Below are 27438 nucleotides of genomic sequence, written 5' to 3'. Positions count from 1 at the left end.
GGGAGGAACGTGGTGAAGGAGTGAAGTGAGCTTAACCCCACAGAGGACCCTCTGAGAGCTGGTGCAGAACCCGCCTTCCCGGGGTTAGGAAGCTGGGGTCTTTATCCACCAGCCTCACCCCCACTGGCCGAGGGCTGCTCCTAGAAGCACTAACTCCCTGGACTTCTGGTCTGCCCCTCAGGCAGGGAGATGCAAGTGTTTGAGATGCAGTGAAGCTGGGGTGTGTACAGGGACGGTCTACTGAAGCTGCAGGTGACCACTGGGAAGGGGTGAGGCAATATGGGGGGCGCTGGCAGCACCTGCTACGTTAGGTTCTCCCATCTGTGAGATGACAACATGCCTACATCATGTGGTTGCTTTAAAGATTTAGACTTGTGTTGTCCAGTAGAAAAATAATGCAAGCCACATTAAGTCATTTAAAAGTTTCTAGGGCCAGCCCAGGTGGTCTACGGTTAAGTTTGGCACGTTCCACTTCAGCAGGCCAGGGTCCATTCCTGGGTGCAGACCTACACCACTTGTCATTGGCCATGCTGTGGCAGTGACCGGCCTACAAAATAGAGAAAGATTGGTGCAGATGTTAGCTGAGGGCAAATATTCCTCAGCAAAAAAAAAAAAAAAAAAAAAGTTTCTAGTAGCCATATTAAAAAAAGCAAAAGATAAAAAGGTGAAATTAATTTTAATAATATATTTTATTTGATTGAAATTGCTGAAATATTATCATGTGTACATGAATCAATAAAAATTATTATTATTATTTTTTTAAAGATTGGCACCTGAGCTAATGTCGGTTGTCAATCTTCTTTTTTTTTTCCTGCTTTTTCTCCCCAAATCCCCCCCAGTACATAGTTGTATATTTTAGTTGTGAGTCCTTCTGGTTGTGGCATGTGGGACACCACCTCAGCACGGCTTGATGAGCAGTGCCATGTCTGCACCCAGGATCTGAACTGGAGAAACCCCGGGCCACCAAAGTGGAGCACGCAAAGTCAACCACTCGGCCACGGGGCCAACCCCCAATAAAAATTATTAATGAGTTATTTTACATTCTTTATTTTGAATTGAGTCTTCAGAATCCAATGTGTATTTTTTTCCTCCTAAACAGACTATTTTTTAGGGCAGTTTTAGGTTTACAGCAAAATTGAGCAGAAAGTAAAGAGAGTTCCCATGTACCATCTGTCCCAACACATGCACAGCACCCCCTACTATCAACATCCCCCACCAGAGTGGTACGTTTGTTACAGTTGATGAGTCTACATTGACACTTCATTATTACTCAAAGTGCGTAGCTTACATTAGGGGTTATTTTTTGGTGTTGTACATTCTATGCATTTGGGCAAATGTGTAATGACATGCGTCCACCATTACAGTATCATACAGAGTCGTTTGACTGCCCTAAAAATCCTCTGCGCTCCACCTATTCATGCCTTCCTCCCCTCTTTCTCCTGGCAACCATTGATCTTTTTGCTGTTTCCACAGTTTTGCCTTTTCCAGAATGTCATATAGCAGGAGTCATAAAGTGTATGGACTTTTCGGATTGGCTTCTTTCACTTAGTCATATGCGTTTACGGTCTCTCCATGTCTTTTCATGGCTTGATAGCTCATTTCTTTCTAGCACTGAATACTATTCCAGTGTCTGGATGTACCATAGTTTATTTATCTGCTCACCTACTGATGGACATCTTGGTTGCTTCCAAGTTTCGGCAATTATGAATAAAGCTGCTATAAACATCTGCATGCAGGTTTTGTGTGTACATAAGTTTTGGGTAAATTCAACTCCCTTGGGTAAATACCAAGGAGCATGATTGCTGGATATGGTAAGAGCATGTTTAGTTTTGTAAGAAACTGCCAAACTGTCTTCCAAAGTGGCTGCACCATTCATTGCCAGCAATGAATGAGAGTTTCTGTTGCTCCATATCCTTGTCAACATTTGGTATTGTCAGTGTTCTGAATTTTGGCCATTCTAATAGGTGTATAGTGGTATCTCATTGTTATTTTAATATGCATTTCCCTGATGACATATGAGGTGGAGCATCTTTTCTTCTGCTTATCTGCCATCTGTATATCTTATTTGGTGAAGTGTCTACTCAGGTCTTTGGTCCATTTTTTAATTGGTTTGTTTGCTTTCTTAGTGAGTTTTATGAGTTCTTTGTATATTTTGGATAACAGTCCTTTTTCAGATATGTCTTTTGCAAATATATTCTCACAGTCTATGGTTTGTCTTCTGATTCTCTTGACATGTCTTTCACAGAGCAGAAGTTTTTAATTTTAATGAAATCCAGCTGATCAATTATTTCTTCTATGGATTATGCCTTTGGTGTTGTATCTAAAAAGTCATCACTGTACCCAAGGTCATCTAGGTTTTATCCTATTTTATCTTCTTATTGTTTTGTGTTTTACGTTTAAGTCTGTGATCCATTTTGAGTTAATTTTGGTCAGGAATATAAGATCTGTGTCTAGATTCATTTTTTTTTTTTTTGCATGTGACTGTTCAGTGGTTCCAGTACCATTTGTTGAAAAGACTATTTTTGCTCCATTATATTGCCTTTGCTCCTTTGTCAAAGATCAGTTGACTATAATTCTGTTTTTGCATGCTGTCTACTTTTTCCATGAGAGCCCTTAGCACATTCATCATAGTTGTTTCAAACTCACAGCCTGATAATTCCAACATTCCTGCCATATCTGAGTCTGATTGCGATGCTTCTTTAGTCTCTTCAAACTGTGTTTTTGCCTTTTAGTACACCTTGTAATTTTTTCATTGAAAGCCAGACATGATGTGCTGGGTGAAATGAACTGCTATGGGCAGTCTTTAGTGATTCAGTGATGAGGTCCTTAGGGATGAGAAGCTTTGTATAGTCCCAGGATTAGGTCTCAGTCTTTTAGTGAGCCTGTGCCTCTGGACTGTGAACTTCACAAGTGATGTCAATCCCTCCACTTCATCTTAGGTGGGACAGGATGGCTGGAGGAGGCTGGACGCAAGAGGGGATTTTTCTCTGATATGCCCTGTGAGCACCTGGTACAGCTCCAGGAGGGAAAACTCACAAAAGTGTGGGGGTTCCCTGCCATTGCTAATGCTCAGCCTTGTCTACACTGTGCCTCCAGCAATTCATCAATTACAGCTCAGGTTTTTTACCCTAGCACTGGTTCCGGTAGAGGTTTCTGTTAAGTTGTGATTCCTTGTATCTGCCTGTCTGTCTCTCCAGTCTTGGGGGCAGCAGTTTACCATGTGCTTTCACTTCTCTGACAGATCCAGGAAGAATTGTTGACTTTTAAGTTTGCTCAGCTTTTTACTTGTTGTTAGGATGGAGTGGCGAGGCCCAAGCTGAACTGGAAATTGGAAGTCTCCACTGTTTATTTTATACTTATAGAGCATCTCAATTTAGACCCTAAATTTTATCAGAGATACTTGATCTCTGTTTAGCTTTAATGATATTTCCAAATGAAAAAGTAGATACTTGAGTTGTCCGGATAACCAAATTGAGTGTCAGTTTTTAAAATTTGAATGATTTAAAATTAAATAAGATAAAAACTGCTGTTCGTCAGTTATACTAGTCACATTTCAGGTGCTCAGTAGCCACACGTGATGACTTTTGTCAGCACAGACAGCACAGACTTGGCGGGTTAATTCAAGCAAGGAGATTAGGATGGTGCCTGGTGCCAAGAGGCCCTCAGCTGTGGCTGAGACTGTGTACTGAGAGAGGCAGGAAGGTGCGGGGCTCCTGCGGGCCTGGGAGTCAGGGATCCTGGTCCTAGTTCCAGCTCTGCCCCTGGCAACTCCCCTTTCTGTGCTTCATTTTCCCGTCTCCAAAATGTGTAGGACAATAGTTGGTGGTATTTAAAGGCCTCTCCAGGTCAAAAATCTCACTGACAGAGAGAGAATGAGTCCAGATTCTCACTTTACAGTTGAAAAGACTGAGACCCAGCAAAGGAAAGCCACAGGCACAGGGAGAGTCAGGGGCTAACATTTCATTTACTTTTCTCAGTTTAGAACAACTTTCCAGGATCTACCAATGTTCAAATCCCTTCCTTCTCTAATTAACTCCCAGCTCCAATGCTTTGAGCTCCTACTATAGATTTGATCTCTTTCAGTCCTCATGGAGGCCCTATGAGAAAGGTATTTTTGTGCCCATTTTACAGGTGAGGAAATGAAGGTTCAGAGAAGTTAGATTGACACGTTAAAGTGGCATAATGAGTGACAGGCTTAGCAAGGACTAGAACTCAGGTTTCCTAACCCCTGGGTCAGGGTGGCTGGTACTCTTCCAGCCCCTGGGGATGCTTTGTGAGGAGGGATGTGATGGGGAATGAGACTGATCCGGCCTCTCTCAGGATGTGGCCACGATCAAGATGCCCAAACTCTGCCTGGTGGGGGCAGCAGGAAGCTTGGAGGTGGCTGCCCCTCAGGCCTTGGGCTTGAAGAACTCTTACTGGTCCTGCAACACCATTTGGGGGCCCCAGATTGTTACTGAGCAATGGGCTTGCTCTGTTTGCTACGATCTGAGCCAACTAATCACATCGAGCTAGAGATCGAGAAAGTAAGCATTTATTCGATTAGCCAGCATAATCAGAAGATGACAGACTAATGTCTCAAAAAATCATCTTAGAGAATTACAGAATCTTGAGGCAGTTATACGGGGGAAATGGGCAGTAAGGAGGGGGTTTAGAAGTGTCCGCCTTCAAGCACGACGGACTCCAGGGCGCCTCATTGTTCTTTTCTTCTGTCAGTGATGATGGACGTCTTACAGGTGTTCCTTCTTCCCAGAGGCCTTCTTGTTCCTTGGGAAAATTTGTTATTATTGTTAAGAACAAAGCTATCAGCGTACCTCAGCAGGGGTATGTGCACAGGATCAGGGCCGTAAAATCATGAAAGCGTGTAGTCATTTATAATGATTACATGCTGGAAGGGTTTTAACTAGGAAAGGGTCATTTGGCGTGACAAGATGGCCTCACTTATGTTCACTTACAATATTACGTGGCTAGGGAAGGGTTGGGATTGGCAGCCTCTTGGGACAAAGATCTCTGCCCTTTGACCTTGTTAGCATCCTCTACTTGCAAATTTCCCCTCCTCCCATCCTTCCCCAACATGTCTTGATGCCCCACTGGGAGCCAAGCCCTATGCTGGATGATTCCTGGGACGCACCAGCTTCTCAGCTGTGGAGCCTGTCCTGGGAGCTCACAGTCTAGTGGGAAACTGACCTGGTGAGGATAGAGGTACCAGCTCGATGTAGGGGGGCCCAGTGCGGGTGAAGTATACTCCAACCCGGGTGGTTCCATGGAGGAGGCAGCCTATGAGCTGAGTCCCCCAAATGAGGAGATACTTGGTGGGTGGAGACAGTAGGTATTATGGACAGAATTGGGTCTCCCCTGCATTCGTGTGTTGAAACCTTGACCCCCTAGTACCTTAGCATGCGACTGTCTTTGGAGATAGGGCCTTTAAAGAGGTGAGTAAGGTTAAATGAGGGCATCAGGGTGGGCTCTAATCCGATATGAATGGTGTTCTTATAGAGAGGAAGAGGCACCGGATATGCACCTGCACAGAGGAGAGGCCGTGTGAGCACAGAGTGAGCAGGCAGCTGTCTGCGAGCAAAGGAGAGAGGCCTCAGGAGAAAGCAAACCTGACATCACCCTGATCTTGGACTTCCAGCCTCCAGAACTGTGAGAAAATAATTTCTGTTGCTTAAACCTCCGAGTCTGTGGGATTTTGTTGTGTTCTGAGCTGACTAAGATAGTAGGGAACAGCATTTAGGTAGAAGGAGTGACCTAAACATAGGCAAGGAGGTGGGAAAATCTGATTGAGCCCAGGGTGGATAGAGGGATGTTGATTCAGGGGTCCCAGAGGTCCTGGGTCAAGTTTTATCCATTTCTGCACCCCCAGTACTGCTGAGTACAGATAGTGTGAGCAGGTCTTAGCAAATGTCTAATGAATGATGGTGTGGTCAGCAGAATTCTAAAGACGGCCCCCCAAGATTCCTGTCCCCTGGTGATTCATCAAACACCAGTCCAGGCACTGCTCTGAAGGGATTTTGCATGTGTGATTAAAGTGCCAAGTCAGTCGATCTTAAAATAAAGAGATTATCTGGGTGGGCCTCACCCAATCAGGTGAGCCCTTTGTAAGTGGAAAGTTTTCTTCAGCTGGTGGCAGAAGAGGAAATCAGAGAGACTCGAGGCATGAGGGGGATTTGACGGACCATCACTGACTTGAAGATGGACAGGCTGTGTGAGAAGGAATGGGGTGCCTTAAGGAACTGAGAGAGGCCCCTGGCTGACTGCCAGCAAGGAAGTGGGCCCACAATCCTATAACTTCGGGAACTGAGTTCTGTTACCAACCTGAATGAGCTTGGAACAGTTTTCTTCAGTTTCCAGATGAGGACTCAGCCTAATGCTTCCCTGAGCAGGGAGCCCAGCCCAGCCCTGCCAGACTTCTGCATTAGCTGCAGAACTAATACCACTGTATTAGCTATGGAACTGTGAACTAATAAACAGGAGTTGTTGAAGGTGCTCTTTGTGGTATTCTGCTACGAAGCAACAGAAAACTAATACAGATGGAAACTGGAGCAGTCGAGGAGGCGGGCAATGCCTGCCCACTTGTAACAATCACCCAGCCAGCCCCACGCTTGGCCAAAGCATTCCCTGCCAAGTGGCCGGCTGGGGGACCTGTGCTTGGTGCCCGCAGGTCACCACCTGAGAGTCTCAGAATCAAGAAATCCTGGTTAGGGAAACTCAGAGCAGATGGGGCCCACAGTCTTTCATTGCCCCATTTTACACTTGGGGAAACTGAGGCGTGCAGCTGAGCCTGGGTGCTGCAGAATAGTGAAAGGAGCCGGTTTCAGACACTCCTCCTTTGGAACCTGGCTCCACCCCTTCCCAGCTCTATAACGTTGGACGAGTTACGTCAGCCCTCTGTGCCTCAGTTTCCCTGTGTGTACAATGGGGATGGCATACTTTGGACATGAGCAGATGAGGGAAGGTATTCTGTGCAGAGGGAAGGAAGTGGGCAAAGGCACAGACGTATGGATGGTGTGATATGTGCAGTGTGACTTGAGTGCAGGGTGGATGGGCAGAGGGTGGAGAGTGGTCTTTGGTGGTGGGTGGGGGCCAAACTGTGGGTGCCAGGCAAGGAGTTTGGGCCCCATCCTGAAGGATTTTAACGAGGGCAATTTGGGTCTCAGGAGGCAGGTGATGAGGGCCTGTCACAGTAGTCCTGGTTCTGAATGAGGAAGATTCGGTGGAGGCAGAGAGGAGGGGAGGAGGGGCTGAGTCTGAAGGATGCTGAGGAGTAGAATAGACAACACATAAAAGAGCTAAAAGATGTCTGGGTACCTGGTGAACTGTTTGGGGTAGCAGACTGAAGTCTGTTTAGTCAACCTGGTGTAAGGCGATGGAGCCCTCAGGGGTGGTCCCCAGCTGCCTGGCTTGAGGAAGTGAATGGGTGAGGATGCTGTTCCCTAAGCTGGGCAAGGGGGGTGAGGGGAAGGGCAGGGTGGTTGGTGGAAGGGGAGGCAACAGGTTGACTTTGGACAAGATGAGCCCGAGATGCCAGGGTCTCCCAGGCACAGCCGGTCTTCAGGGGGCCGGATAATCGGAACTGGAGCTCAGGAGGAAAGACTGGGCTGATCACACACCTGGCAGCCCATTTGTGTGTAGGTGGGATTTGAGGCCCTGAGGGGAGGTGATCTCCCAGGGCTCTGCAGAGAGGGGCGGGCTCAGGGACAGACCTGGGAGAAGGTGGACTGTAGAGAAGTGGCCAAAGAGAAGCAGCAGCTAGAGAGGTAGGAGAAAAATCAGGAGAGGAGGTAGTCATGGAAGATGCCGAGGGAACCACATATTTTGAGGAGGGAAGACAGCAACAGTGTCTAGTGCTACACAGCGTAAGACAAGGAGTGGGAAGGGGTTGCAGGCTTCAACCAGGATGCCCTTGAGGACCTTGGCCAGAGAAGCCACAGTGAGGGGGAGGAGGCAAAGCCAGGCTGTAGAGAGGGGAGGAGGGCTTGGGGTGAGAATGTGGAGACGCCAGGGAGAGGTGATTCTGGTAAGTAACTCCTCTGGTTCTCACAGTTCTCGTTGGTCAAATGGGAATCAATATAGGAGTCAGGATTGTTGTTAAAAACCACATTAATTTGCCATCAGGAAAGCACCCTGTAAACTGAGAGTGGCTTCTGGCAAGAGAGGGATGCATCGTTCTGAAGGCGCGCAGAGAAATGGAGCGTTGGAAATGGCTGGCAATGCCTCCAGTGCCCAGAAGGTGGCAGCGCCTCACCAAGTGACACTTTATCTTGCAGGACGAAGCCCTGCATCTCATCATTTCATTTCTTTATTCTACAAGAATTCTTTGCACAGCTACTATGGACTGGGCTCTGGGCTAAGCACTGGAGATTTTTGTGTATCTATATCTATATCCTCATGGAGCCTACATTTTAGTTGAAGTGGCAGATACAAATAAATGAATTCTCCTCATAACTGTCGATTAACCCTCTAACCTCCAAAGATTTATCTTCTCCAAGCAAACTTTCTAGAATGTGTGACATGTATCCTTTCCTCCTTGAACAAAAGGTGATGAACAGAACTTAGGTTCAAATGCTGGGTCTACCACTAAATGATGTGTTTGCTTATTCATGGGACAGACAGAAGGTATTTTCCAAAGTTGGCCACTCTAATATCCCCATACGTAGTCCTTATAATGTGACCCTGACATTCCTCCAAGTGAGAGAAAGGAATCTGTGTACCATCCCCTTGAATCCAGGCAGACTTGTGACTATAGTGAAAGGACACTTTGTGACTTCTGAGGCTGGGCCATTAAAGGCAATCCAGTTTCCCCCTGATTCTCTAGGAACACTGGAAGCCAGGCACCATGCTGTGAGGAAGCCCGAGCAGCCTGTGGGTAGATCCCGTGGAGATGAATCAAGGCCCCCAGCTCACAGAGCTGGCTAAGTTCCCAGTCAACAGCTAGCATCCACTTGCAAGCCATGAGAGCAAGCCATCTTGGAAGTAAATGCTCCAGTTTCAAGTTGAGCTGTCCCAGCTGATGCCACACTGAGCAGAGATGAGCTGATTGCAGAATTGTGAGCAAAATAAATGGCTGTTACTGTTTTAAGCCATTTAAATTTGGGGGTGATTTGTTATACAGCAATAGCAAGATACAATTAACTAAATTAATACTTACGAGGGTCTATTCTCTGCTGGGCTCTTTGCTAGGAGCTGGGGATATAGGGTAAATGGGACAGACACAGTCTGTACTATTGTAGGATTTATTGTCCAGCTGGGAGAATACACTGTAGTCAAAATACAAGCTAACTTAAACTTGAAGCTATGACAAGGTGACAAGGTGCCAGGCACCTTGCCTTTTTGCATTATCTCCAAGAATATTTCATGTACGAATAACCTCCCTTTCCTCAGAATTATTGTGGATCTCTGGTGGGAGACTGGCCATTAAGGGTGCACAGGAAGCTGGGAGAGGACCAGGGGCAGCCCCAGGGTGATGGGCCTGTGGATGTCCCCACTCACACCTTCTCCAGAGCCCTTGCTCTAGCCAAGGCCACCATTTCTCATCTCACAATCGCATCGGCATCCCAACTCTTCCTTGCGTGTCCATTCTTGGTGCCCTCAGTCCAAGAGCAGCAAGAGAGGTCTCTCTAAGCGCTAGTCTGTTCATGGGGCCCCTGTGCTTAAACACTGCAAGTCCTCCGGCTGCTCCTGGGATAAGACCAAAGTCTTTGCCAGGGCTCACAAGGCCTTGAGAGATTGGCTCCACCGGCAGCCCAACCTCCCCCACAGAGCTCTCTCCTTCCCTCCTTTTCCTGTCCCCCGAATGCACAAAGCTCTCTCCCACTTCAGTCTCTTAGCACCAGCTGTTCCCTCTTCTGAGCTGCTGGGGACACTTCAGCCCCCTCCCCTTCCCTCCCCTCACATCTGCAGACGGAGGCAAGAGCATAAATGGACCCTGGCCCCATCCTCCTTCTCTTCCTGTTCCTGGTTGTGTCCTGCACCGTGAGGGGACTGTGTACATGTGAGGACATCCCAGACTGCAGGTCCAAACTGCATGCATAAACTATCCTCTCTTTGGCTATCCCAGGACTAGAGATGTGTACCCTGGCAGAATAGTCTGTTCTCTGGTGGCTGGACCTAGAAAAGAGACCCACACAGGCCCTGGAGGTGAGCTGGGATGTGTGAGTAGACAGTACTGGGGTCTCGGGTGTCTTGAGATGGAGAGAGACATCTTCAAAGGACTTGCCCAAGGGAGCTGCCTGGAGGGCCAATGGGACCCCCAAAGAGAAAGTTTTGTGGAGGTAAAATAGGTCCAGTGGCTGAATGGAAATTGCCAGGAGCAAGCTGGAAATTGCATCACCCGTGCCAGTAACTGCAAAGAGTGTGGGGCTGGGAGGGTCCCCAAAGAACTTCAAAACACCCCATGACAGAAAGAGCCAGGCTTGAACATCTGCCGAGCTCAGGGAGCCATGTTTTAGGGAAGTTCCAGACATGCGATGTCCTCCTTCCCTTTTACCTCTCTTCCTGCCCAGCTCCCTGAACTTTGACTCTGGACGGGTCAGAACACTTGAAGGGCAAACTGGTCAGGCACGGCAGGGGAGCAAGGTGGGGCCATGGAATGCTGCTCCCCCTCAGCTTAGGAGCTCAGTGGGGAAGGGAAATGGGCTGGCTTCCTCACTATTTCCTCTCCCTTACTCCCAGTCCTCTTTACCCACTCACGATGTCACCCTTATCTCATTTAGGGTGGGGGAAGGAGAGGGAGGAGAGAAAAGGGCAGAAAAGCCATTGATGGTGTCCTCTGGGTGGTCAGTTCCAGATGCTGGATCTTCCTCTTGTGGGCTGCTCTGTGTGTGCATTGGAGACACCACCCTTGGGTACGCCATTCTCTGACCAGAGTGACATAACCTCAAGCCAACTGCTTATGACATCTTTCCATCTGCACAATCTTTGCCCAGCAGGCATCCTCTTGAGTGGGCTCACAGGAGACCTCAGCGACTCTCTTCACTCTTGCACCCAGTCAGCTCCAGGGCGCTCAGGCCAAGCTTTCTCGGTGGCTCTCTCTCTTTTTTTTAAATTTTTATTTATTTTTATTATTTATTTATTTATTTTTTTTAATTGAGTTATTGATAGGTTACAATCTTGTGAAATTTCAGTTGTACATTAATGTTTGTCAGTCATGTTGTAGGTGCACCACTTCACCCTTTGTGCCCACCCCCCCACCCCACCTTTCCCCTGGTATCCACTAAACTGTTCTTAGTCCATAATTTTAAATTCCTCATATGAGTGGAGTCATACACAGATTATCCTTCTCTCGCTGGCTTATTTCGCTTAACATAATTCTCTCAAGGTCCATCCACGTTATTGCAAATGGAATGATTTTGTTCTGTTTTGCAGCTGAGTAGTATTCCATTGTATATATGTACCACATCTTCTTTATCCATTCGTCTGTTGCTGGACACTTAGGTTGCTTCCACGTCTTGGCTATTGTAAACAGTGCTGCAATAAACATTGGGGTGCATAGGACTTTTGGGATTGCTGACTTCAAGCTCTTTGGATAAATACCCAGTAGTGGGATGGCTGGATCGTATGGTAGTTCTATTTTTAGTTTTTTGAGGAATCTCCATACTGTTTTCCATAGTGGCTGCACCAGTTTGCATTCCCACCAGCAGTGTATGAGGGTTCCTTTTTCTCTACAATCTCTCCAACATTTGTTGCTATTAGTTTTAGATATTTTTGTCATTCTAACGGGTGTAAGGTGATATCTTAGTGTAGTTTTGATTTGCATTTCCCTGATGATCAGCAATGATGAGCATCTTTTCATGTGCTTATTGGCCATCAGTATATCTTCTTTGGAGAAATGTCTGTTCATGTCTCCAGCCCATTTTTTGATTGGGTTGTTTGATGTTTTGTTGTTGAGTTGTGAGAGTTCTTTATATATTATGGATATTAAGCCTTTGTTGGATGTATGACTTGCAAATATTTTTTCCCAGTTAGTGGGTTGTTTTTTTGTTTCAATCCTGTTTTCATTTGCCTTGAAGAAGCTCTTTAATCTGATGAAGTCCCATTTGTTTATTCTTTCTATTGTTTCCCTTCTCTGAGAAGGCATGGTGTCCGAAAAGATCCTTTTAATACTGATGTCAAAGAGTGTACTGCCTACGTTTTCTTCCAGAAGCCTTATGGTTTCAGGTCTCACCTTTAGGTCTTTGATCCATTTTGAGTTTATTTTGGTGAATGGTGAAAAAGAATGGTCAATTTTCATTCTTTTACATGTGGCTTTCCAGTTTTCCCAGCTCTCGGTGGCTCTCGTGGAGGTCCTCCTATCAGGCTTGAGGCAGGAGGAAGCACAACTCTTTCCTCCAAGAAACCCTCTTTCCAGTTTCACTTCTGGTCCCATGCTACTGCCTGGTGGCAGGTGATGGGCAAGAGGTCACAAAACAATTTGGTTGCCATCTTTCTGCAAATCTTGCACTTTACTCCAGATTGTGGGGCATTTGGGTGCATTTTTCTTACATCTGGAGCTCTGGCCAAAATCTGTGAGGTAGGAAACGCCCCTTGGAAAATGTTACATGAAGAATGATTTTGCACCTGGAGGGATTCAAAATGCACGTCAATAGCACAAAGAATATTTTAAGCTAAAAATATCTGAACAGACAGCAGCTGCAGAAAAAAATCTTATATAAACTTATTTTGCAGATGTAAGCAGGACCTCCTGAAAAATAAACCCCCGCTCTGGGAGGTTTGCAGCCAGAAAGGAAACTAACCACTATCACCGGGACGTGTAATTGCTTCGCAAACTTTATCTGAAACTGTTCTACCTTCCTTTTGTTTTTTCATGGAAGCCTTTTCTCCAACCTCCCTTTCCCCTTTTAAAGTTGGTATATAAACCTCTATCTTTGGATGGCTGGGGAGCCGATTTATCTGAAGGCTCCCTGGTAAATAAACTGTCTTTTCTCCTGTAAATCTGTCTGTTAGTTCACAAGCCCCCACCACTGAACCTAAGTTGGTAGAGGAAACTTTTTCCTCCCACCACCCTCTCCTCTTGACAACAAGAGTGTGGAGGACTGTCTAAGCTTTTCTATCTGGTGCTGGATTGTCTCTTCCTGCTCTTCTAGTGTTACTGCATAGCAAAGAGTTCACTCATTCTCTCTCTCTCTCCGTCTGCCTCATGCATGTTAATTAGATGAGAAGAAGAAATTGGAAAAAAGAGAACATATGAGAGATGATACTGCTAACTTTATTACTTATTTATATAAATCATTGTAACTGTATTACTTATTTATATAAATCATTGTACCTCCAGTTTAGCCACAAACAATGAAGACCTGATGTGTGTTGGGGAGTGGCTGCACAAAAGGAATGCTTTCTTGGTTCCAAAGCGATAATGGCTGGGAGAATGGATGAATTATACTTGTTTTCCTTTGGTCTGGTCTAATTGCATTTGAGTGGAATGTAAGATGTCACCAGGTGGCTGATTACACAGTGACGGCACCAATTAAAAAAAAACATCAATAGCTTCTGTATTTGTCAGCTTGGGCCGCCATGACAAAAGACCATAGACTGGGTGGATTAAACAACAGACATTTATCTCTCAGTCTACGGGTCGACAAGTCTAAGATCAAGGTATCTGCCATTTCAGTTCTTTGGTGAGGGCCTCTTCCTAGCTTGCAGGCCTCAGCCTTCTCACTGTGTCCTCGCATGCTCACATGGCTGTGGGGTGGAGGGAGTAGGGAAGGCTCTGGTCTCTCTTCTTCTTCTTGTAGGGACACTAATCTGATCAACGGGGCTCCACCCTCATGACCTCATCTAGGTATAATTACCTCTTAAGGGCCCCATCTCCAAATATCACCACGCTGGATGTTAGGGCTTTCACATGTGAACTTGAGGGGACACAAACATTCAGTCCATAGCAGTTTCTCTATAAACAGAGACTATGTATCAGTTATTATAATAATTAAACTGTTAAAAGTATTATAGTTAATACTATAAAAAGTTAAAGTTAAAAAGTGCTGTAGTTAATGGAAAGCCACATGTAAAAGAATGAAAATTGACCATTCTTTCTCACCATTCACCAAAATAAACTCAGAATGGATCAAAGACTTAAAGGTGAGACCTGAAACCATAAGGCTTCTAGAAGAAAATGTAGGCAGTACACTCTTTGACATCAGTATTAAAAGGATCTTTTCGGACACCATGTCTTCTCAGACAAGGGAAACAATAGAAAGAATAAACAAATGGGACTTCATCAGACTAAAGAGCTTCTTCAAGGCAAATGAAAACAGGATTGAAACGAAAAAACAACCCACTAACGGGCAAAAAATATTTGCAACATCCAACAAAGGCTTAATATCCATAATATATAAAGAACTCACACAACTCAACAACAAAAAATCAAACAACACGATCAAAAAATGGGCAGGAGAGGGGCCGGCCTGGTGGCACAATAGTTAAGTGCACATGTTCCACTTTGGCAGCCCAGGATTCGCCGGTTCAGATCCCGGGTGCGGACATGGCACCACTTGGCAAGCCATGCTGTGGTAGGCGTCCCACATATAAAGTGGAAGAAGATGGGCACAGATGTTAGCTCAGGGCCAGTCTTCCTCAGCAAAAAGAGGAGGATTGGCAGCAGATGTTACTTCAGGGCTAATCTTCCTCACAAAAAAAAAAAAGAAAGATTAACTTTGGGGCTGGCCCCGTGGCTGAGTGGTTAGGTTCGTGCACTCCGCTGCAGGTGGCCCAGTGTTTCATTGGTTCGAATCCTGGGCACGGACATGGCACTGCTCATTAAACCATGTTGAGGCAGCATCCCACATGCCACAACTAGAAGGACCCACAACGAAGAATATACAACTATGTACTGGGGGGCTTTGGAGAGAAAAAGGAAAAAATAAAATCTTTAAAAAAAAATGGGCAGGAGACATGAACAGACATTTCTCTAAAGAAGATATATGGATGGCCAATAGGCACATGAAAAGATGTTCATCATCGCTGATCATCAGGGAAATGCAAATCAACCTACACTAAGATATCATCTTACACCCGTTAGAATGACAAAAATATCTAAAACTAATAGTAACAAGTGTTGGAGAGGTTGTAGAGAAAAAGGAATCCTCATGCACTGCTGGTGGGAATGCAAACTGGTGCAGCCACTATGGAAAACAGCATGGAGATTCCTCAAAAAATTAAAAATAGAACTACCATACGATCCAGCTATCCCACTACTGGGTATCTATCCAAAGAGCTTGAAGTCAGAAATTCCAAAAGTCCCATGCATCCCAATGTTCATTGCAGCATTATTTACAATAGCCAAGATGTGGAAGCAACCTAAGTGCCCATCAACTGATGATTGGATAAAGAAGATGTGGTATATATATATACAATGTAATATCACTCAGTCGTAAAAAAGAACAAAATCATCCCATTTGCAACAACATGGATGGACCTTGAGGGAATTATGTTAAGTGAAATAAGCCAGCTAGAGAAGGACAATCTCTGTACGACTCCACTCATATGAGGAATTTAAAAATGTAGACAAAGAGAACAGATTAGTGGCTACCAGGGGAAAGATGGGGTGGGGGGTGGGCACAAAGGGTGAAGGGGTGCACCTACGACACGACTGACAAACAATAATGTACAACTGAAATTTCACAAGATTTTAACCTCTCATTAACTCAATAAAATTTTTTTTAAAAAGTATTGTAGTTAAATATCATAGTTAAAAAGTTAAAAAGTATTATAATAGTTATAAAGTTGAAGTCTTTATAATAGTTAAGGGGCTGGGAATAGGCTGAGTTCAGTGCTGTGTTTGTTCAGTCTGGGATTAGAGTTGGGTTGCAGTTAGGGCTGAGACTTCAAGGTTCAGTGTTTGGATGTTCCTGGTTACAGTTGAGGTCAGTGGTCACACTGAACGTGTAGTTTGTGGAATTTGATTCTGGGGGTTGTGTTTACTTCCTGGTGTGTGTATTTGTATGAATTCTACCAAAGAGCTAGGATATACACACTCTTTTAATTGAATAATAGAGGTACTCTAGCTGAGCATTGTTTTAGAGATCAGAGGGACAAAATGCGTAACCTTAGAAATTATACCACAGGAGAATGGTGCCAAGGTTGCAGTGTGGGTGGACTCTGAACTCACCTCCTCCCACAGACACAACTAATTTACAACTACTCTTGGAACAATTACCCCTGAGAGAGAACTGAAAACTGGATAAAAAGAACCCCCACAGCAAAGGACAGTGCTGACTGAGGTGGAAGAGTCAGAAATTCCTTTCTGGAGAGGAAAAAGCCCCCTTTTAACTGCAGCATGTCACAGCCAGCTGGGAGCAAGCCTAAGGTACGAAGGCTTCCCTGGAGGAGTGAGGGATCTGAGCGGGGGAGCATTACTGCTATAAACAGCTTTTGGACTCAGCACAACTGAGACAAGCGTCATAATATCTGGCTTTGCTGGTGATTAACTGCAATGAGGAATATCGCCAGAAAAGCTATTAGACATAAGGAAAAAAGCCTGATCTTAAAGGGCCCATGCACAAATTCACTCATTTTGGAAAGCAACCTAAAATCACCAGAAAGAAAGGTGCATGGTCCTTTGGTGAAAAGATATTCACCTGATAGGCTCTGGGTGCACCTCAGTGAGAGGTGAGACCTCTCCAGGGACTGAAACATTGGTGGCAGATATTACTGTGACCTAGTACAGGCATGCTGACACAGATGCTGACAGATGCATTGGAGTTCTTCCCCTGGCCTGTTAGCTCAGGATCTGCCCCACCCACTAGAGCACCGATTTAATGCAGCTTAGCCAGGATAGGCTGCCCATCCTAGGGACTTGCCTCACCCAACAGGAAGCCCCCTGGCAACTAGTGGGCCCACATAGGTGGGGTGCCTGGAACATCAGCAGCCAGGTGAGTGGGTCCACCTCTGTGGGGCAGGGCATCCACAAGGGGCGGGCCTGTGTTGGTGGAGTGTGTGGGGCCTAGCAATGGGGCGACTGGGTACACTTTAATGAGTTGGAACACACCCAGCAGGACTGTATTGACAGGGTATGTGGCGCTGTGGGTGGTGGGGCTTGTCAGCTGCAACAGACTTGTGCTTCCCAAACAGCCGCATAGGGGATTGGCCCCACCTTCCAAAGCCTGAAGCAATTGAGTGCTCCCATGCTTGGGCTCGGCCCCACTCCACTGCAATCCTGAAAGAGCTGATAAAACTATTGCAGACTGGAGGCTTATAGTAATTGTAAGCCCCTGGGCCTAGCAACCAGTCATGCTGGGGCCTACTCACATAACAGAAAAACTGTAATAGTACTGTGCTATTAGACCTTGCAGCCAACTGTGCTTGGGTTCCCCATGCCTGATAAAGTGACTGAAGGGTCCATAGCAGCCACACACAGCTGAGCATTACAACCAGCTGGCCAGGGGGACAGTCTAACCTCCCTGGGAACCTGCAACCAAAGCAACTTGCCACAACAGAAGGACACATGTAGCACACACAGGGGACATTCCTGGAACATTTGGCACTGGTGATGAGAGGGAAGCACACTGCTTGGCCTCATAAAGCATCTCTTACATAAGGCCACCTCTCCAAGATCGGGAGACATAGCTGACCTACCTAATACACAGATAAAAGCACAGAGAAAGAGGCAAAATGAGGAGACAAAGGAATACCTTCCAAGTAAGGAAACAGGAACAAAACCCCAGAAAAAGAACTAAATGAAATATAAATAAATAATCTACCTGACAAAGAGTTCAAACAAAAAGTCATAAGGATGCTCACTGATCTTGGGAGACGAATGGATGAACTCAGTGAGAACTTCAACAAAGAACTGGAAAATATTTTTTTAAAAATCAGAAATGAAGAATGCAATGCTGAAAATGAAAAATTCACTAGAGGGATTCAATAGTAGAGTTGATGATACAGAAGAACAGAGCAGAGAGCTGGACAAAAGACTAGAGGAAATCACCCAAGCTGAACAGATAAAAGAAAAAAGAATTAAAAAGAACAAGGACAGTCTAAGGGACTTCTGGGACAATATCAAGTGCACTAACATCCGTATCATAGGTGTCCCAGAAGGAGAAGAGAGAGACAAAGGGGCAGAGAATCTACTTGAAGAAATAATAGCTGAAAACTTTCCTCACTTAATGAAGGAAACAGACATCCAGGTACAGGAAGCACAGAGAGCACCAAACAAGATAAACCCAAAGAGGCCCACACCAAGACACATTATAATTAAAATGCCAAGAATCAAAGATAAAGAGAGAATCCTAAAAGGTACAAGAGAAAGGCAACAAGTTACATACAAAGGTAACCTGATAAGGCTATCAGCTAACTTCTCAGCAGAAACCTTACAGGCTAGAAGAGAGTGATAGGATATATTTAAAGTGCTGAAGGGAAAAAACCTACAGCCAAGAATACTCTACCTGGCAAAGTTATCATTCAGAATGGAAGGAGAGATAAAAGATCTTCCCAGACAAGCAAAAACTAAAGGAATTTATCACCAAGAAACTAGCCTTACAAGAAATGCTAAAGGGACTTAATTTGGAAAGAGAAGACTACAAATAGTAATAAGAAAATTATCAAAAAATCCACAGACCAATAAAATCACTGGTAAAGGCAAGCAAAATATAGTAATGGTAACAGATCAACCACCTATGAAGCTAATATGAAGGTCAAAAGACAAAAGTACTAAAATTATCTATTTCCATAATAAAAGGGTAACAGATACACATGCACAAAAAAATAGGTTAGTTATGATATGAAAAACATAAAATTTGGGAGGAGGGGGTAACAGAGTAGAGCTTTTAGCAAGAGGTAAAGAGACAATCAACTTAACATAGATTGCTTATACGTAGGTTATTATATATGAACCTCATGGTAATCACAAACCAGAAACCTATAATAAATACACAAAAAATTAAGAGAAAGGAGCCCAAACATAATACTAAAGAAAGGCATCAAACCACAAGGGAAGAGAGCAAGAGAAGAAAAGAACAGAGAAGAACTACTAAAACACCCAGAAAAGAAGGAACAAAATGGCAAAAGGTACATACTTGTCAATAGCTACTTTAAGTGTCAATGGACTAAATGCTCCAATCAAAAGGAATAGGGTTGCTGATTGGATTAAAAAGCAAGACCCACATATATGCTGCATACAAGAGACACACTTCAGACCTAAAGACACTCACAAACTGAAAGTAAAGAGATGAAAGAAGATACTCCATGGAAATGGCAATGAAAAGAAAACTAGGGTAGCAATACTCATATCACAAAATAGACTTTAAAACAAAAACACTAATGAGACAAAGAAGGGTACTACATAATGATAAAGGGAATAATCAAACAAAAGGGTATAACACTTGTAAATATCTATGCACCCAACATAGGAACACCTAAGTAGATAAAGCAATTATTAACAGACATAAAAGGAGAACACAGTAATACAGTAATAGTAGGGCACTTTAACAATCCACTTACACCAATGGATAGAGCATCCAAACAGATCAATAAGGAAAAATTGGCCTTAAATGACTCATTAGACTAGATGGACTTAGTAGATATACACAGAACATTCCATCCAAAAACCCCAGAACACTCATTCTTTTCAAATGCACATGAAACATTCTCCAGGATAGATCACATATCAGGCCACAGAACAAATTTCAATAAATTTAAGAAGATTGAAATAATACCAAGCATCTTTTCTGACCACAATGGTAGGAAACTAGAAATCAACTACAGGAAAAAAATCAGGAAAGCTACAAATATGTGGAGATTAAACAAAATGCTACTGAACAGTGACTGGGTTAATGAAGAAATCAAAGGAGAAATAAAAAAAAATACCTGGAGATAAATTAAAATGAAAATGTGACTTCCAAAATTTCTGGGATACAGCAAAAGTGGTTCTAAGAGGGAAGTTTATGGCAATACATGCCTATCTCAACAAATGAGAAAAATCTCAAATAAACAATCTAACAGTGCACCTAAAGGAACTTGAAAAAGAAGAACAAACAAAGCCCAAAATCAATAGAAAGAAAGAAATAATAAAAATCAGAGCAGAAATAAATGAAATAGAGACTTAAACAACAATAGAAAAAAATTAATGAAACCAAGAGCTGGTTCTTTGACAAGATAAAGAAAATTGACAAACCTTTAGGTAGACTCACCAAGAAAAAAAGAGAGAAGCCTCAAGTAAATAAAAGCAGAAATGAAAGAGGAGAAATTACAACAGACACCTCAGAAATACAAAAGATTATAAGAGAATGCTATGAAATGCTATGTGCCAACAAATTGGATAACCTAGAAGAAATGGATAAACTGTTAGAATCATACAACCTTCTAATACTGAATCAAGAATAAAAAGAGCATTTGAATAGACTGGTCACCAGTAAGGAGATTGAAACAGCAATCAAAAACCTCCCCAACAATAAAAGTCCGGGACCAGACGGCTTCCCTGGTGAATTCTATCAAACATTCAAAGACGACAATACCTGTCCTTCTCAAACTCTTCCAAAAAGTTGAAGAGGAGGAAAAGCCTCCTAACTCATTCTATGAAGCCAACCTTACCCTGATACCAATACCAGACAGGGACAACACAAAAAAGAAAAAGAAAGTTACAGGCCAATATCACTGATGAACATCGATGCAAAAATCCTCAACAAAATACTAGCAAATTGAATTCAAAAATACATTGAAAAGATCATACACCATGATCAAGTGGGCTTTATTAGAGGGATGCAGGGATGATTTGACACCTGCAAATCAATCAATGTGATACATCAAATTAACAATGAAGAATAAAAATCACATAATCATCTCAATAGATGCAGAGAAAGCATTTGACAAGATGCAGCATCCATTATGATAAAAACTGAATGAGTATAAAAGGAAAGTACCTCAACATAATAAAGGCCGTACATGACAAACCCACAGCTACTATCATTCTCAGTGGAGAAAAATGGAAAGCTACCCCTGTAAGAACAGGAAGTAGACATGGATGCCCACTTTCACCACTCTTATTTCACATAGTATTGGAAGTCCTAGCCAGAGCAATCAGGCAAGAAAAAGAAATAAAAGGGATCCAAATTGGAAAGGAAGAATTGAAACTGTCACTGTTTGCAGATGACATGATTTTGTGTATAGAAAACTCTAAAGAATTCACCAAAAAACTTTTAGAAATAATAGTTAATATGGTAGGGGCTGGCCTGGTGGCACAGCAGTTAAGTTCACACGTTCCACTTCTCAGCAGCCTGGGGTTTGCCAGTTCGGATCCCAGGTGCGGACATGGCACCGCTTGGCAAAAGCCATGATGTGGTAGGCGTCCCATGTATAAAGCAGAGGAAGATGGGCATGGATGTTAGCTCAGGGCCAGTCTTCCTCAGCAAAAAGAGGAGGATTGGAGTAGTTAGCTCAGGGCTAATCTTCCTCAAAAAAAAAAATACAGTAATGTTGCAAGATACAAAATCAACATACAAAAATCAGTTACATTTCTATACACTAATAATGAAGTAGCAGAAAGAGAAATTAAGAATACAATTCCATTTACAATTGCAACAAAAAGAATAAAATATCTAGGAATAAACTCAAACAGAGAGGTGAAACATCCATACATTGAAAACTATAAAACATTGTTGAGAGAAATTGAAGAAGACACAAAGCAATGGAAGGATATTTCGTGCTCTTGGACTGGAAGAATTAACATAGTTAAAATGTCCATACTTCCTAAAACAATCTACAGATTCAATGCAATCCCTATCAAAGTTCCAATAACATTTTTCACAGAAATAGAATAAAAAATCCTAAACTTTATATAGAACAACAAAAGACTTTGAGTAGCCAAAGGAATCCTGAGAAAAAAGAACAAAGCTGGAGGTGTCACACTCCCTGATTTCAAAATATACCACAAAGCTATAGCAACCAAAACAGCATGGTACTGTCACAAAAACAGACATACAGATCAATGAAACAGAATTGAGAGCCCAGAAATAAACCCACACATCTATGGACAGCTAATTTTCAACAAAGGAGTCAAGAACATGCAATGGAGAAAGGAAAGTCTCTTCAGTAAACGGTGTTGGGAAAACTGGACAGCCACATACAAAAGAATGAAAGTAGACCATTATCTTACACCATGCACCAAAATTAACTCAAACTGGATTAAAGACTTGAATGTAAGACCTGAAACCACGAAACTTCTAGAAGAAAACATAGGCAGTACGCTCTTCAACAATGGTCTTAGCAACATATTTTCAAGTACCACGTCGGACCAGGCAAGGGAAACAATAAAAAAAAATGAACAAATGGGACTACATCAAACTAAAAAGCTTCTGCACAGCAAAGGAAACCATCAACAAAACGAAAAGACAACCTAACAATTGGGAGAAAATATTTGCAAACAACATATCAGATAAGGGGTTAATATCCAAAATATCCAAATATACATCTCAACGACAACAAAACTAACAACTCAATTAAAAAATGGGCAAAAGATCTGAACAGACATTTCTCCAAAGAAGATACACAGATGGTCAACAGGCATATGAAAAGATGTCCGACATCACTAACTATCAGGGAAATGAAAATCAAAACTACAATGAGATATCACCTCACACCCATCAGAATTGCTTCAATTAACAAGACAGGAAATAACAAGTGTTGGAGAGGATGTGGAGAAAAGGGAACTCTCATACAGTGCTGGAGGGAGTGCAAACTGGCACAGTCACTATGGAAAACAGTATGGAGACTCCTCAGAAAATTAAGAATAGAACTACCATATGATCCAGCTATTCCACTGCTGGGTATTTATCCAAAGAACATGAAAACATGAATGCATAAAGATACGTGCACCCCTATATTCACTGCAGCCTTATACACAATAGCCAAGCCTTGGAAGGAACCTATTTGTCCATCAAGGGATGAATGGATAAAGAAGATGTGGTATATATACACAATGGAATACTACTCAGCCATAAGAAATGATAAAATCTGGCCATTTGCGACAACATGGCTGGACCTTGAGGATATTATGCTAAGTGAAATAAGTCAGAGGGAGAAAGTCAAATACTATATGATCTCACTTGTAAGTACAAGATGAAAACAACAAGAAACAATCACGTAGAAACAGAAACTGGAGTTTTGGTTACCAGAAGGGAAGCGGGGAGGGGGATGTGAAAGGGGTGATTAGGCACATGTGTATGGTGATGGATTGTAATTAATCTCTGGGTGGTGAACATGATGTAATCTACACAGAAATTGAAATATAACGATGTTCACCTGAAATTTATATAATGTTATAAACCAATGTTACTGCAATAAAAAAAGAAGACAAAACAAAAATTAAAAAAAAGAAATTATACCCTATAATTATCAAATTTTGCAAGTCACAGAAAGTCATTTTTGGATACACAGGGACTTGCAAAGTATACCACCAATGAAGTCTTTCCGAAGAACATAATATGGCTGAAAGGATTCAGCAAATGAAAAATACATCCAAGTGAACAAAGCTTCTGTAAGACAGAGGCATCTACGTATGGAGCAGTGACGAACAATGAAACTGGTTATAAATAGTTAAATCTAAACAGTTTGGATAATAGAAAAATGGAAGAGGTGTGACATGAAAAATTAACAAGGTATTATCACATCTATTTTCCAAAACTTCAAGGCACCTGGAAAGAGAAAGGAGGAGAAGTTATAGCGTTCAGAAGTTTGATGATCTGAGAGGCAACAGTAAGCAATAATTTAAACAAAAATGGTTGTAAAAGTGACAAATGCACAAGGTGAAGACATTCAAACCTTGGAAAGGTGTGCAATTAATAATCGACAGTAAACCTCCATGCTAGAATTTCCCTTCATTGCTCTCCGGAGATGGCTTCACTATTTCTGGCCCTGTTCTTTCTTTGTTTATTCCCTTATTTTGTAGGATACTTCCTAAGCATTGTGAAAGGTGTTTATTCTGCCCTCACACAGTACTGGTAATTAAGCTGGGTCTAGAATTCTAGAACTATGAGGGCTTGATTTTTGTCTCCAGCCCCCAGAGTTGCTGATGACATTCTGATACTCTTTCCTTTGCAGGTGACAGCTTTTACTGCTGTAACCATTTATTTTTTGGTACCTGAAGCTTTTAAGATTGGCTCTCAATTCCTGGTTCTGAAACTTGACCAGGAGGTGTCTACTTGTGGGTCTTTTTCCATTTAGTCTGTTCAGCACTGGGAGGGCCTTTCCATCTGAAGACTGTGTCTTCAGTCCCCAGCATGAATTAACCCAGCCCTTCATTTCAAACATGAACGGGCAGCCACTCACCACCAGACATGTTGTCAAAATCAACAGCAAACTTGAGAAGGACCAAGATGAACAAACAGAAAAAAATAGATAGAATTCAGGGAACTGAAACTTTGAAAGTGCTGACTGATCTCTCTCCAAATCCATGACTATGGAAGCGTTCAGTGGCTCAGAGTGCTGCTCAGTAATTGTCCCTCATTTCCTGACTCCTCTCACTCCCCTCCACAATGATTTTACATCTTTACCTCTCTTTTCAGACCTCCAGTGCAGCCTCCCCCATCCTCATCCCCAGCCGATTACCTTGATTTCCCTGAGAATTACAAGATTGAGAAGAAAATTCTCAGAAGTTCCACCACCAGATCTACCCAATTTCCGGGTCTGTTGCCTGTGTGCTCCATCTTCCTGCCCGCCACCATGGAGTCAGCATCCCCACTCTTAGCTGAGCCCTGCTCTAGCTCCCTCCTGTTGGCCTAGATCCCCTCCCGTCTCTCCTTCTGAAGGACCGCTTCACCACTCTCTCCCCTCTCCTACATCCTCATTTCCCCCCTCTCTGCTGTGTTGCTTCCACCAGCAGGCCAACATGCTGTTATTTTTCACATCTTAAAAAGTAACGAACAATGCTCTGCTTCCTGCTCTGGCTACTGCCTTTCGCTCTTCCTCTCTTTGCATGGAAACGTCTTGAAAAATTTGTCTACACTTGTTGTCTCTAATTCTTCATCTCCCATTCTTTCTTACTCGAGATTTTGCCCCTATCATTCTACCAAAGCAAATCTTGTCAAGATCAGAAATGACCTCCTGGTAACTAAATCCAGTGGTCAATTCTCAGGCCTCGTTTTACGTTGGACACAGGTGATCACTCCACCTTACTTGAACACTGTCTTTACTTGGCTCCCAACACTCTGCACTCTCTTGGTTTACCTCTGACCTCACTGGCAGCTCCTCTCACTCTCCATTGCTGGTTCTCTCTCAGCTATCCATCCTCCTAATGTTGGAATGTCCAGGACCCAGTCCTTGAACCAATTCTCTTCTTTATCTACACTCTTCATGAACTTCTTCTTCTTCTTCTTTTTCCTTTGAGGAAGATTAGCTCTGAGCTAACATACACCACCAATCCTCCTCTTTTTGCTGAGCAAGATTGGCCCTGAGCTAACATTTGTGCCCATCTTCCTCTATTTTTTATACGTGAGATGCCCGCCACAGCATGGCTTGATAAGCAGTGCATAGGTCCGCACCTGGGATCTGAACTGGTGAATCCTGGCCTGCTGAAGTAGAGTGTGTGAACTTAATGCTGCACCACTGTGCGGGCCCCATGAACTTCTTTTTAAAGACTGTTTATATACAATTATCTACAGTCCTCACTTCTCTCTTCTGATCTCAAGACTCACGTATTTCGCTGCCTATTTAACATCTCCTTTTGGATGTCAAATAGACACCTCATGCTTCGCAAGTCCAAAATTGAGTTCCTGATCTCCCCATCTCCCCTCCAAAATGGGGCCTCCCAGTCCCCTGCCCTGTCTCAGTAAATGATAATTTGGATCTCCTAGTACTCTAAGAACACGAATCCTGTCTTTTCTTCACATGACGCATCTCATGCATTATATACTATATAATACATCCATTGTATATCTAGAATAACCACCTTCATCTGGTCCATGTTACAATCACTCACACCTGGACCTTCTGGGAGACCCTCCTTACTAGAATAACCAGCTCATCCCAGTTTGCTTGGTACTTTCCTGATTTTTCATTGAAAGTCAAGTCTGAGGAAACCCCTCAGCCCTGGGGCAAACCAGGATAGCTTTTCATCCTACTTCTCACTGAGCTCTGCTTCTTCCACGGCCTCCCTACAGTCTCTTCTCAATGGAGTTAGGGCGATTCCTTTGAAAAGCAAATTTTGTCATGTCACTTCTTTGCTCAGAACCCTTCAGTAGCTCCCCATACCACTCAGAGAGAAAGTTGCTGCTTTCAGCGGCCTGCAAGGCTGCAGGATCCACAGGTTTGCAGGCAAAGATGGAGAGAGCATTTTGAGCAGGCTGATAGTGAGATACCCATGCAATGCTGGATCGGCAATGTCCAGAACTGAAGGGAGAATCAAGAACTTATTCTGTTTGCAAAAGAAGAGCAGATGGTTACGGAAAGAGTTGAAAGAAGGAATTTTAGGGGATTAGAACTATTTGGTTAAATCGAAAAAAAAATCAATAGTAGGACTGAGAGATGAAATGACAGAATGTCTCTCTGGGGATACAAGTGATAGTCAGTAAATAACTAATATACATATAATTTGCCTAAGTATTATTGAAAAGACAAATTATAAAAATATGTATAACTATATATTTGCAACACAATGCCCCAAACTCCTAAAATTTTCAGTGTGCATCTTCCTAAACCGAGGACACTCTTTTATATAACCAGCACACAACCTTTCAAATCAGGAAATCAGAAAGCAGCGTTGGTAGAACGCTGACATCTGATCCAAAGACTCTATTTAGATTTCACCAACTATCTCAATAACGTCGCTTTCCTGTTTGGTTCAAGATCATCCTTTGCACTTAAAAATCATGTAAGGATGTTCATGCCTCATGTTGACACTAAACAGGAAAGTCAGGAACTGAGGACACTCTCTATCTCTCAAGAGCCAAGTGGTTTCTCATCTTTCCTGGGCCACAGGACTTACTCATCGCTGCTTCTCTCTGCTTCCTTCTTTTAAGCAGCTTCCTCCGCTTGCATGTGGGCCCCATGGCTACCAGCCGCAGTTTGTCTGACTTGACCACTGGACTGCGCACCATTATTGCCTATGGGGTCTCTCTAATATCCAGGTTTTGAAAGGGGTAATCTTGTCTCAGTCCAGGCTAGAGATTGGTTCATCTTTGGTCTGGGGTCTACCTCTGGTCTAGTCACCTGTGGTCAAGGTGGGGAGCAAAGTGACAGTAGTAACTCCTGGGGAGCCCCTACAGGGCTATGGACAAGGTGAAGTAGTTTCTTTAAGAAGAATGAATCAGATGGAGGACCCTGAACACATCTGCTATGTTCTATAGTCATTCATGAAGTTCTCATAGGGCAGGTTTTTTTTTTTTTTAAATCAGTTTATAGATTTTAAAAAGTGAGGACATTTGGTAAAGGTTTTGTGAATGTGGAGATTTAGCGTCAGTTTGAGTTCATGGGTCATTATTGGGAAACACTGGTCTAAGTCCAGCACTTCAATTT

The 27438-nt window shown here is 43.3% G+C and overlaps 1 long non-coding RNA gene across 1 annotated transcript in view; it reads left to right on the top strand.

Annotated features, from left to right (window-relative positions):
* The window catches only part of LOC103557667 (uncharacterized), an 88303-nt gene that overhangs the window by 18658 nt on the left and 42207 nt on the right, over positions 1 to 27438 (top strand). Inside the window, exon 3 of the long non-coding RNA XR_011527501.1 lies at positions 5497 to 5646. This is a non-coding gene — a long non-coding RNA (uncharacterized lncRNA). The remainder of the gene's footprint in view (positions 1 to 5496; positions 5647 to 27438) is intronic.

This window comes from Equus przewalskii, chromosome 15 (genome assembly GCF_037783145.1).
Source record: "Equus przewalskii isolate Varuska chromosome 15, EquPr2, whole genome shotgun sequence".
NCBI classification, from domain to species: domain Eukaryota; kingdom Metazoa; phylum Chordata; class Mammalia; order Perissodactyla; family Equidae; genus Equus; species Equus przewalskii.
This window is presented reverse-complemented; position numbering and strand designations above follow the sequence as displayed.